Source organism: Microtus ochrogaster, unplaced genomic scaffold (assembly GCF_000317375.1).
Source record: "Microtus ochrogaster isolate Prairie Vole_2 unplaced genomic scaffold, MicOch1.0 UNK97, whole genome shotgun sequence".
NCBI classification, from domain to species: domain Eukaryota; kingdom Metazoa; phylum Chordata; class Mammalia; order Rodentia; family Cricetidae; genus Microtus; species Microtus ochrogaster.
In genome coordinates this window covers 282,194-292,615 of record NW_004949195.1, presented here as the reverse complement: position 1 = coordinate 292,615, position 10,422 = coordinate 282,194, and the positions used below count along the sequence as shown (strand labels likewise).

The following is a 10,422-nucleotide window of genomic DNA, read 5'->3' as shown; positions in this document are numbered from 1 at the left end:
GGATGGATGGATGGATGGATGGATGGATGGATGGATGGATGGATGGATGGATGGATGAATAGAAAAACAATAGAATCAACTCCCACAAGACATTCTTTAATCTCCATACATGTGGTGGTGGTGACATTCACACTCATACACAAATAAATGTAGTTTAAATACACACACATGGGAGACTGAGGCATAGAGAAATACTGTCCCCAGAGATAGTGTCTTATGCCTGTAGTGCCAGGTTGGGGGGCAGGACTGAGGCAGTAGGATTGCAAGTTTCAGGCCAACCTGGGTTACTAGTAGGATTCTGTCTCAAAGGAACACATTATCAAAGAAAAATTTCATAAAGCTCCAAAATGAGAATAAAACTGGGGGTTGAGGAAATGGCTCAGTGAATAAAGTTCTTGTTACACAGAGGACTTGAGTTTGGATTCCTAGAACCTACATAAGCCAGATAAAGTAACATCGAATAAAAGACCTTATCTCACTCTAGCAAGGTGAGGAAAATATCTGTGGTTGTCTTCTGACTTCCACTTGTTTTCAGTGGTGCACACATACATACATCATAAATAGATATTTAAGGGGTGGGGTGAAGAAATAGCTTAGAAGTTTAGAGCACTTTCTGTGCTTGCAGAGGACCGAGTATTCCTTCAGCACACATCAGGTGGCTCACAATCTATAGCTATAGTTCTAAGGGATATTAGTCACTGCCCATACTTGGCACATATACAGAAAAACAGGTACACACACATAAATAAAGGGTGTTGTGTTTTTGTTTTAATTAGAGCTGGAGAATAATGAAGCATTTGCTGTATAAACAAGAAGACCTCAGTTCAATTTCCAGCACTAAGTAGAGCATGGTAAGTTGGTTACAGTAACACATGTTTTTACTCCCAGAAATTACAAGAGTCTAGTATATGCTTGAGAATAAATCTTTTAAAATTTGTATAAGTGAAGCAACTCAAATATAAATTCCTCTTGGCTTTATTGTCTGATATGGCAAATTCAGGAGACAGAACAGAAAGTTAATTTCTTATAACTAAGAGATAGGACTTGGCAGCTGGTGTTAATGAGTAAAGTGTATGGGTTGGAGGTGAGAAATTTAAAGTGGTAGGGTTGACGGTGTTTGGGTATAAATGCACTTAATTCCACCAAACTGAGATCTATAAAGTGTTGCATTTTGTTAAATATGCTTGACCAGTTTTTAGAAATAAAGGGCATTTCTCGCTGTGATTTATTTAATGTTTATGAAACATGAGCATAAATGTAAATACTCATTCTGTTTCAAGTTTGGCTGTCGGCTTTAAAAGTAGGATTTTACACACAAAAGATGGACTTAATTTTGAAATCATACATTTGACATTGGAATAATCATTCAATGTGTAGATGTTCTGTAGAGGGACAAAGAACAGTGAGGGAGAGCTTGATATGTGTATGTTTGTAACAATGTCTCGTGTAGCCCAGGATGCCCTCAGACTTATTATGTAGCCAAGAATGGCCTTGAAATCTTGATCCTACTCCTTTATCTCCCAAGTGTTGGGATTATAGAGAAACTATATTTTGTGTACTGCTATACCAACTACAGTGTAACAAATGGGATAGTGGTAACAGAGTAGGTGTTCAATAAAATATTTAAGTGAAAAATAAGCATGTATGTTTAAAATTTAATGAGATAGGTTTGAGGAGAACCTAAAATTCCATGTAACTGATTAATCATGCTGATTAGTTTGGCAGCTTACAAACAGATATCTAGAAAGGGGGAGTCTCAGTAGAGGAATTGCTTTCATCAGATTGTCCTGTGGATATATCTAGTGAGCATTTTCTTGATTAATGCTTGATGTGGGAGGGCTACACACTGTGGGCAGCATCATCCCTGGCCAGATGGTCCTGGGTGATATAAAAGAAAGCATTGCAAGTCAGTATACAACACTCCTCTATGGCCTTTTCTTCAGTTCCTGCCTCCTTAGCCGGGCGATGGTGGCGCATGCCTTTAATCCCAGCACTCGGGAGGCAGAGGCAGGCGGATCTCTGTGAGTTCGAGACCAGCCTGGTCTACAGAGCTAGTGCCAGGACAGGCTCCAAAGCCACAGAGAAACCCTGTCTCGAAAAAAAAAAAAATTGGCCTGCCTCCTGGTTCCTGACTTGAGTTTTTGCCCTTCGTGATGGATATTAGGTTATAAGATGAAATAAAATAAACCCTTTCCCTCCCAAGTTGTTTATGATTGTGTTTTTCACAACAGTGGAAAACAAACTAGGACACTGAAACACTGAAGTATGTGTTGATTTATCTTAAATAGATGTAGAAATCATGTTAAAACTTGAGGCAATAATGGAGAAATGGGTGAAACAGCAGTTGCTTATACACAAAATGATCTATATAATTTTAATAGAAGACAAAATATATAACTAATGGAATATGACTGCTTATTGACATTAGAATGAATGAAATATGACTGTTTCCTATAACTGATTAGAATAGAGATGATAATTTCACGGTTTGTTGATACAGATTTGTTCTGTAATAGAAAGCATACAAATTTCTAAGACAGAATAGCCATTTTAATGAGAAACAAATAAATGGTCACTTAGCCTTGAGCTGCAGGATGCCTGTTTTATATCTTTTTAGGAAACCAAATTGACATGTTATCCTAAGACATGTTATTCTGGGTAATATATATTAAATAACACTGAATTTACAGTAATAACCATTCCAATATGGAGATGAGTGTTCATGTATGAATTGGGGGAGGCTACATTGTGTGTGTGTGTGTGTGTGTGTGTGTGTGTGTGTGTGTGTGTGTGTGTGTGTGTCTGTACACATACAGAGACATAATTGCTATTAGTATGAAAATACTTTGGAATCACTTTTAGTCTTTTTCTAAGTATTTTGTTGGCATAAATTTCTTGAAACTGAGTTCTTGTATGTTTCGTGTTTTTTCTGAAATGTTCACTTACCTTATCCTATGACTTAGGCTTTGAAAGGTGTGTTCCTTTTAGTAAGGTAAAAGCCAACTTTTATAATTGCTTCATTTGTTAAATATTTTCAAAAGTTTGGCTATTAATAAATCATTCTTATTAAGTTGGTACAGAAAAATGGCTTGCTTTCCTCATTTTTATGATTACTATAAATTACAGCACTATATTAAGTACACAGTAAGCTTTTATTAAATTTATGATATGGACATAAATTTTTTTTCTACTCAAAGCTTATAAAATTATGCATTTACTAGTGTTAGGGTTTTCAAACATGGCTCTTATATATTCTGTGTTTTGCTAAAAAGTTTTTGTAAAGTAGTATTTAGGTGCTATTGTGTTTTCAAAAACAAAAAAACCTTGGAGTAAAGTAGCAGCACATAATGGTTTGTGGATTTTGAAAAGGTGCAGGCCATATTGTGCTGCCTCAAAATACAAGGATCTGATCTTCTGAAGAAAACACGTGTTTTATATTCATAGCTCCTATGATAGCAATGTCAGCAGTGCCTTAGCAGCACGTAAATATTGGCGTTAAGATTCTGAAATTATCTCCAGTATTAACTGTGCTGCTGAAGTAAGGTTGGCCATTCTCTACAACTATAATTTAATGTATATTGATTCTACTGGTATGTTTTCAAGTTTTTCTGATTGCATTTTCTATATTAGTGATTTTGTTCAGTATAATTATGTAATAATGTAATAGCTTCCCACATGTATTGTGTCTGTTAAAATGCTGTGTAATTGTTGGTAGCATGCTTCTGACTAGCAGGCACAAATCCGTGGGTTCCAGTTCACCACAGCATACCAGGTACACATCTGTAATCCCAGTGCTCAGGAAGTGGAAGCAGGAGAATCAGATTTAAGGTCATCATCAGCCACAAAACAAGTCTAAGACCTACATGAGAATCTCTCTCCAAAAAAAAGCATATAATTGTTTCTGTGTCTAGGAGGAATTGATTCTAGGGCTTCAGGGATACTCAGATGAGTACCATATGTAAAATGGTATAATGTCCTCCATAGAGAAATCCTGTCTCAAAAGAAAAAAAAGGTATGTCTGCTGGTGACCGGTGTATATTCCTCTTATACTTAAATCCATCTCTGATTGCTTTTTATGTGCAATGCGGTGTTATGTTACACAGATACATTGTATTATTTAGCTTATTCCTGTAATGACAAGAAAAAAAAAACATACAAATTCAATTCTACCCCCCCCCCAAAAAAAAACACAAAAAAATGTTTAGTTGGTTTGATGTTTTGAGACAGTGTCTCACTATGTAGACAAGGCTGGCCTGGAACTCAGAAATCAACCTGCCACTGCCTCTCAAGTGCTTTAATTAGAAGTGTGTGCCTCCACACTTGGTGGCCACTCCAGTGTTTTAAATCTGGTCAGTTGAATCTACAGATGGAGCACTAACTGTAACTGATTATTAATGTCTTTTAAATTGTTGAATGCCCTCAAGAGTCTCTTAACTAAAGCGGTAAAGTATTTCCCTAGTACAGACAAGTCCTGAGATCTCTCCCCAGCATTTCCATTAAAAGTTTCTTGAGAGAATTTAGAAGCACCATAGAATTTATTTTAATGTGTTTTTATATCCTATATGAATGTGAATTCAGATTATTACTTAAGATAGGAAAATAAATATTAATTTTTATTAATTTATTAACTTTCCTCTTGACTTGAAGTTGTATCTTAAAGTAATACTGATTTTGAACAGAATTTAGAAGATAATCTTTAGTATAATGTGTCAGAATTTTTCATTTTAAATGGAGAGAAAACATTAAAATATGTTTTGAATTTCAAAACTTCAATTGTAGGAAAATCCTTAGAGATGACCAGCCTTTTCATTGGATAACTGAGGAAACAACCTGAAATTTAATTTGCGACAGATGATATATGTCTTCTAACAATTGCTGTTTTTTTTAATTTTTACTAAAATATTTTCTTAAGTTCTTAGAGAGGACATTTAATAAGGCAAAGTCTGAAGGGCTTCTATACCTTATTAATATTTAACTTCAGATTTAAACCAAGTTGTGGTTTAGTTATTAATTTTATGAATGTAAATATAGTCAGAATATTTTCATTACAGTTCAAAGGAAATGTTTGTACTATCTATATTCCTTTTTTGGACTGTTTAGGTCATTATTTAACTGTCATTACTTCCTGTAAGGATCATCTTAACCTTTTCAGATTAAAGGTTCTTAATGGATTCCAACTAACTAATATTGTGTGCAGTGGAAATCCTAATGTATTTCACAGTTACTTTTCAAGATTAATATTCAAAGGAACTACTACTCAATTCTAATTTAAAGGTAAAATTAAATTAATTTCAACTAATTTATTTAATTATAAAATACATATTTAAGAACAACCACTTTTTTCTGGTGGGGCTGTCCATAACTAAAGTAGTAAGAGATCATACCTATTGTGGTCAGAGTTAAAATACTAACTTTTACATGAGAATGGTGGTTCTTTTGCAAGTCTTTGTCGGCTATTGAGGTAAGCATTTGCTGCACAAGCATGGCAGCTGGTGTTCGAACTGTGAAATCAACATAAAGAAGAAATGAGAGAACCAACCCTACGGAATTATTCTCTGATCTCCATAGAAATCATGATAAAGTTTTGTTTTAATCACTGAACTTTTTTCTTTTTTTTAAAAAAAACAATTACTAAAATAATTATATAAATATATAGTTTGTTCTATTAAAACCTGCTTAGAAGTATTTATTGAATGACTTTATAGTTTGTCCATTGTTTTCCACATTAAATTTTTAATTCTTGTTTTCCGTTCTAAAAATAGCTAAAGAAATTTTTAAATACTATGGCTAGAAAGAAAATAGGTGACACAACCCTATAATACCAGCATTCGGGAAGTGGAGACGAGAGGACCATCAGGAGTTGAAAGTCAACTTCAGCTCCAGCTCACTCTAAGCAACAAACCAACAAGAACCAAAGAAATCTTATTGTACTCAAACTAGGTTGTAACTTGGTGATAAAATATGTGCTACTTGTTTGATCCTTGCAGGAGGGAGGGGCATGGAAAGGGAATTGTGGATTGCATAAGAAATAGGACCATGTGTTAGAATACTTGGTACTCATTTGGTGGACCTGTTTGGAAGGATAGGAGGAGGTGTGTCACTGGGAACACTTCCTAGTTAGCTCCTTCTCTGCCTGCTGTTTGCAGATGGGGATGTGAGTTATGAGTTGCTGTCCCCATGCTGTGCCTGTCTGCTGCCTTGATGGTCATGGGCTCGAGTCCTCTGAAATTGTAAGCCCCAAATTAAACACTTAGATAAATTTCTCTTGGTCCTGGTGTCTCTTCATAGCAATAGAAAAGTCACTAAGCATTACTTTAATTGTACATAACTTCTTTTCACATATACACATTTAAGTGTACTATTTTAAATACATTTTCACTGACTTGGAAATCTGGAGTTAATTCATCTTTGTGACTAATTTTGAAACAAATAGCTAGTAGTAAAATTAAAGTTATACCCATTTACATTAATAATAATATAGTCATCTTTCAAAGAAGAAATTATTCTAGATGGATTTTTTTTGTGCTCTTAGGTTTTACATGCTCAGTTTTACAAGTTAACATTCTAATTAAAAATGCTTTTTGGCTTTTTTTGTCTCTCTTTGCAGGGGTTTGGGGAAGCATTTCTTCTGAGTTGATTCTCATTAAATACTATTGAAAAGGGTAAAGAATAGGGTTCTAATTTGGAGGGGGTAGATTTGGAACCAGTAAATATATTCCTTGGAAAATAAATGAAAGAGCATTATTAATATAGTCCATCTAGCGAAGAGTTATAAGGGATAGTTTATTTCTAATACCTTGAAGTCTTTAATACACAGATTGTTCCTCCATCAGAAACTTTAAGGGATTGTAATCCTTCTTGCTTTGTGTATTCATAAAATATATCCTGGGCGTTTCACTTTCCTCATTTCTTAATTCTTTTTCCTTTTCTTTTTATGTTTGCTTGTTTGTTTTAGTGCTTGGGAGTTGAACTCAGGACTTACAAAAGGGCTCTACTTCTAAAACATCCCAATACCAAAAAAGAGAACTATTGAAACTATTTTTCTGCCAAATGTTCTTCAGCCTTAACTTATTAATATGTCCAATGAATCATCCTTTAGTAAGGTTTCTCCCTGCTCCTCCATTTGCCTTTGGTGATTCTATTAAGTAATTTCTTTGGAAAATGCTAGTTTTCATTTTTCTTATATTTAGGAATACTTACATGTAAAATTTTAATATGCAAAGTTTAAAATGTCATTTTAGTTTGAATCAATGAAGTCTAGTACTGTGCTAAAATAAAATAGTATGTTTAAATTGTTTATTTAGAAAATTTGAATTTTAATTAGATTTTTATATAAAAGTTTTGTATTTTCATTTTTAGTCATATGAAAATGTTAAATATTTGTCAAATAGCACTAAAAATTTCTTTTAAGCCAGATGTGCCCACATGTAATCCCAGCCCTGTCTCATTAAGCCAATAAGGTACAAAAATAGCCAGGCATGGTGGCACACAGCTTTAATCTTGGCTCTCAAGACAGAGCAAGTGGATCTCTGAGAGTTCAAGACAGTCTAGGAGACATCTTGAGAATTTTTCCACTTTTGTTCTAAAAAATATTACTTCGTTCCATTTTTAAATATTGAAAATATCACAAAACCAATCAGATTAAGTCCCTTGTTTTCATGGAGTTTACAGTACTGGTGGAGAGTGGACAGTTACTTGGATGAAGAAAAAAAATGATAGTTTTATGTTCTGTGGGAAAAAATGAATTAGGCAAGATACAAGTGATATAGTTACTGTTATTTGGAAGTATATCTTCAAAAATACTTTCGGAAGTATTCTTGAGGGTGCCCCCCTGCAAGTGACATTTGATTAGTAAAACTCTGTAAACTACCCAGGAGAAGATTTATGAGTGAGACCATACTCAAACACATTCTTAATGCTAATATTCTTTAGCTTTAGGCTCTTCTAGACATGTGTGGAGTTCTTTTGCTGGTGTTTTTCTTTTTGTTTTGTGTGTATATTGCCTGCATGCATGTCTGTCTACCACCTGTGTGCCTTGTGCCTAAGAGATCAAAAATAAGTATGAGATTCCTGGAGTTATGAACAGTTGTGAACCACCATGTGCATTCTGGAAATCAAATCTACATGCTCTTAACTGCTGAACACTCTCCCCAACCCTCCTGTTGGTTGGTTTTTGCTAAAGATGAAGCCTAGGGCCTCAAATATGCTTCCTAGGTTCCTAAGGAACAGCCTAGTTTTTCTAGCCCCAACTTCTAGAAAAAAGTTTATTTCTAAAAGATCTTTAGCTATATAATAGTATTGTAAACATAATGTAAAAAGAGTGAAATAATTCTAAATTTGAGTTTGAGAATATAGAAAGGTAAAACATGTTTCCTGTGTGGCTTCTTCCTTTACCATGCTGCTTAGGCTTCCCATAGTGTGAAAGGTACTTTGAGGGGAAGGAGGTCCTTTTTTGTACTTCCGTGACCACATTAAGTTCATCAAAATGTGAAATGAAATTTATATTTGGTGTTGTAAAAACATTCAGCCCAGTGTTTATATAGCATGCATAAAGTCCAATTCCGCCTCACCTCTCAAATTCTGGAAATGTTAATGATAGTAATTGTGGTTATAAGCTGTAAACATAACAATAAAATGAGTAAGTTTAGTTTATTACAATGAAGTTTTTCTCTGAATGACTCATTTAGGATATAAGCAAATATTTCAATTCATTTTTTTTCAAATTATTTTACAAAACTCAACTTGATAAAAAATTATTAATAAGCTATTTATTTGTTTAAAAAATCTGATTAAGGGGACTGGAGAGATGGCTCAGAGGTTGAGAGCACTGGCTGCTTCTCTAGAGTTCCTGAATTTAATTCCCAGCAACCACATGGTTGCTCACAACCATCTGTAGTGAGATCTGGTGCCCTCTTCTGGAGTGCAGACAGAACACTGTATACATATTAAACAGATCTTTCAGAAAATGCAAAAAGAGTCCAAGCTGGGCAGTATCCTGGCTTCTCTCAGCATTTCATCCCTATGCAATCCTGCCATCTAGGCTATTTATTTGCTCATGGCTCCCTGTCTTAGTCCTCCTTTCCAGCTACCTTAACCGCAGCTTCACTGCTTTCTCTCCCTGCTCTGGACTCTTCCAGATGCCTTTGGCTATACTCTCCCTCATGTCTCCAATAAAAATTCTCTGCTTAGTCATACGATGGAGTGGTTATGACCTTCATATACTTGATTTCTGTCAAAAAAAAAAAACCCTAAATTCTTTCAATAGTGCACACTTTCTTAAATCAGATTGCTTTGGTTTCTGTATGGTTAGATTGAAGGATTAAATTGAATTCTGTAAATAAAGGTTCTAAAAACCTAGCATAAATTCTTTACTTATTCAAATTAAAATATTGCTAATAAACAATTTTTCCCAAATCCTTTGTGATTGGAAGTCTTTCATGTATGACTAATGTTAAATCACATGTAAAATGTATAGATGTAAACCAATAATGTATTGAAAGAAAGAAAAAATATGAAATGCTTATGTCTTAAGGAATAGCTAAAGGAACTAAAGAGTTGGAGTGAGATTTATTTAGTGCATGGAAGGACAAAAGTGACTTGAGTAAGCTCTGGGAGGCAAATAAGGGAATAATTATGTTAATGACTACTTCATAAGGTCTTTAGAATTGGTGGAATAAAATTTAAGAAACATTTTAAAGGCATCTCTTGAAATGTGACACATCATCTTGAACATGAAAATTCTTACGTTAACCACTCTGGAAAGCAGTGTGGCAGTTCCTCAGGAAATTCGGGATCAACCTACCCCTGGACCCAGCAATACCACTCTTGGGAATATATCCAAGAGAGGCCCTATCATACAACAAAAGTATATGCTCAACTATGTTCATAGCAGCATTGTTCGTAATAGCCAGAACCTGGAAACAACCTAGATGCCCTTCAATAGAAGAATGGATGAAGAAAGTATGGAATATATACATATTAGAGTACTACTCAGCAGAAATTCTTTTTACCTCACAAAGAAACAGTTTTGCAGCAGTAAGGTGTGACTCCTTAACACTCACTATGTTCTTTATACTTCCTGTACTGAATTTTAACTGCTTGCCCAACCCCAGAGTACCAAGACTAGATTTTACCAGCCTCAATCCGTAGTACTCATGTTGCCTTGAATTTGGAAATCGTCTAGTTTATGGATTCTACTTTTGTTTTGTGAGCAGAGTTCATTCATTAATTATTTTAGCACTTATCCCAACTGGAAACATCTTTCATCTCAGTGAGTTCCTTGGTTCACTCTATATTGAGTGGGACACTAACTGGAATATGTAGGTATGGGTCTTTCATAATGGGAGACAGACAATACAGTTTTGATAAAATGGTGTAGGTTATTCGTGCCACAAGAAAGTCAGTATTCTTGTGTAAGAACAA

The 10,422-nt window shown here is 34.7% G+C and overlaps 1 long non-coding RNA gene across 1 annotated transcript in view; it reads left to right on the top strand.

The window, feature by feature from the left end:
- LOC101992564 overlaps nt 1–9,634 on the top strand; it is a 59,772-nt gene extending 50,138 nt beyond the window's left edge. The window contains exons 8-9 of the long non-coding RNA XR_258938.3: nt 777–851; nt 5,763–9,634. This is a non-coding gene — a long non-coding RNA (uncharacterized LOC101992564). The remainder of the gene's footprint in view (nt 1–776; nt 852–5,762) is intronic.
- The last annotated feature ends 788 nt before the right edge of the window (nt 9,635–10,422 follow it).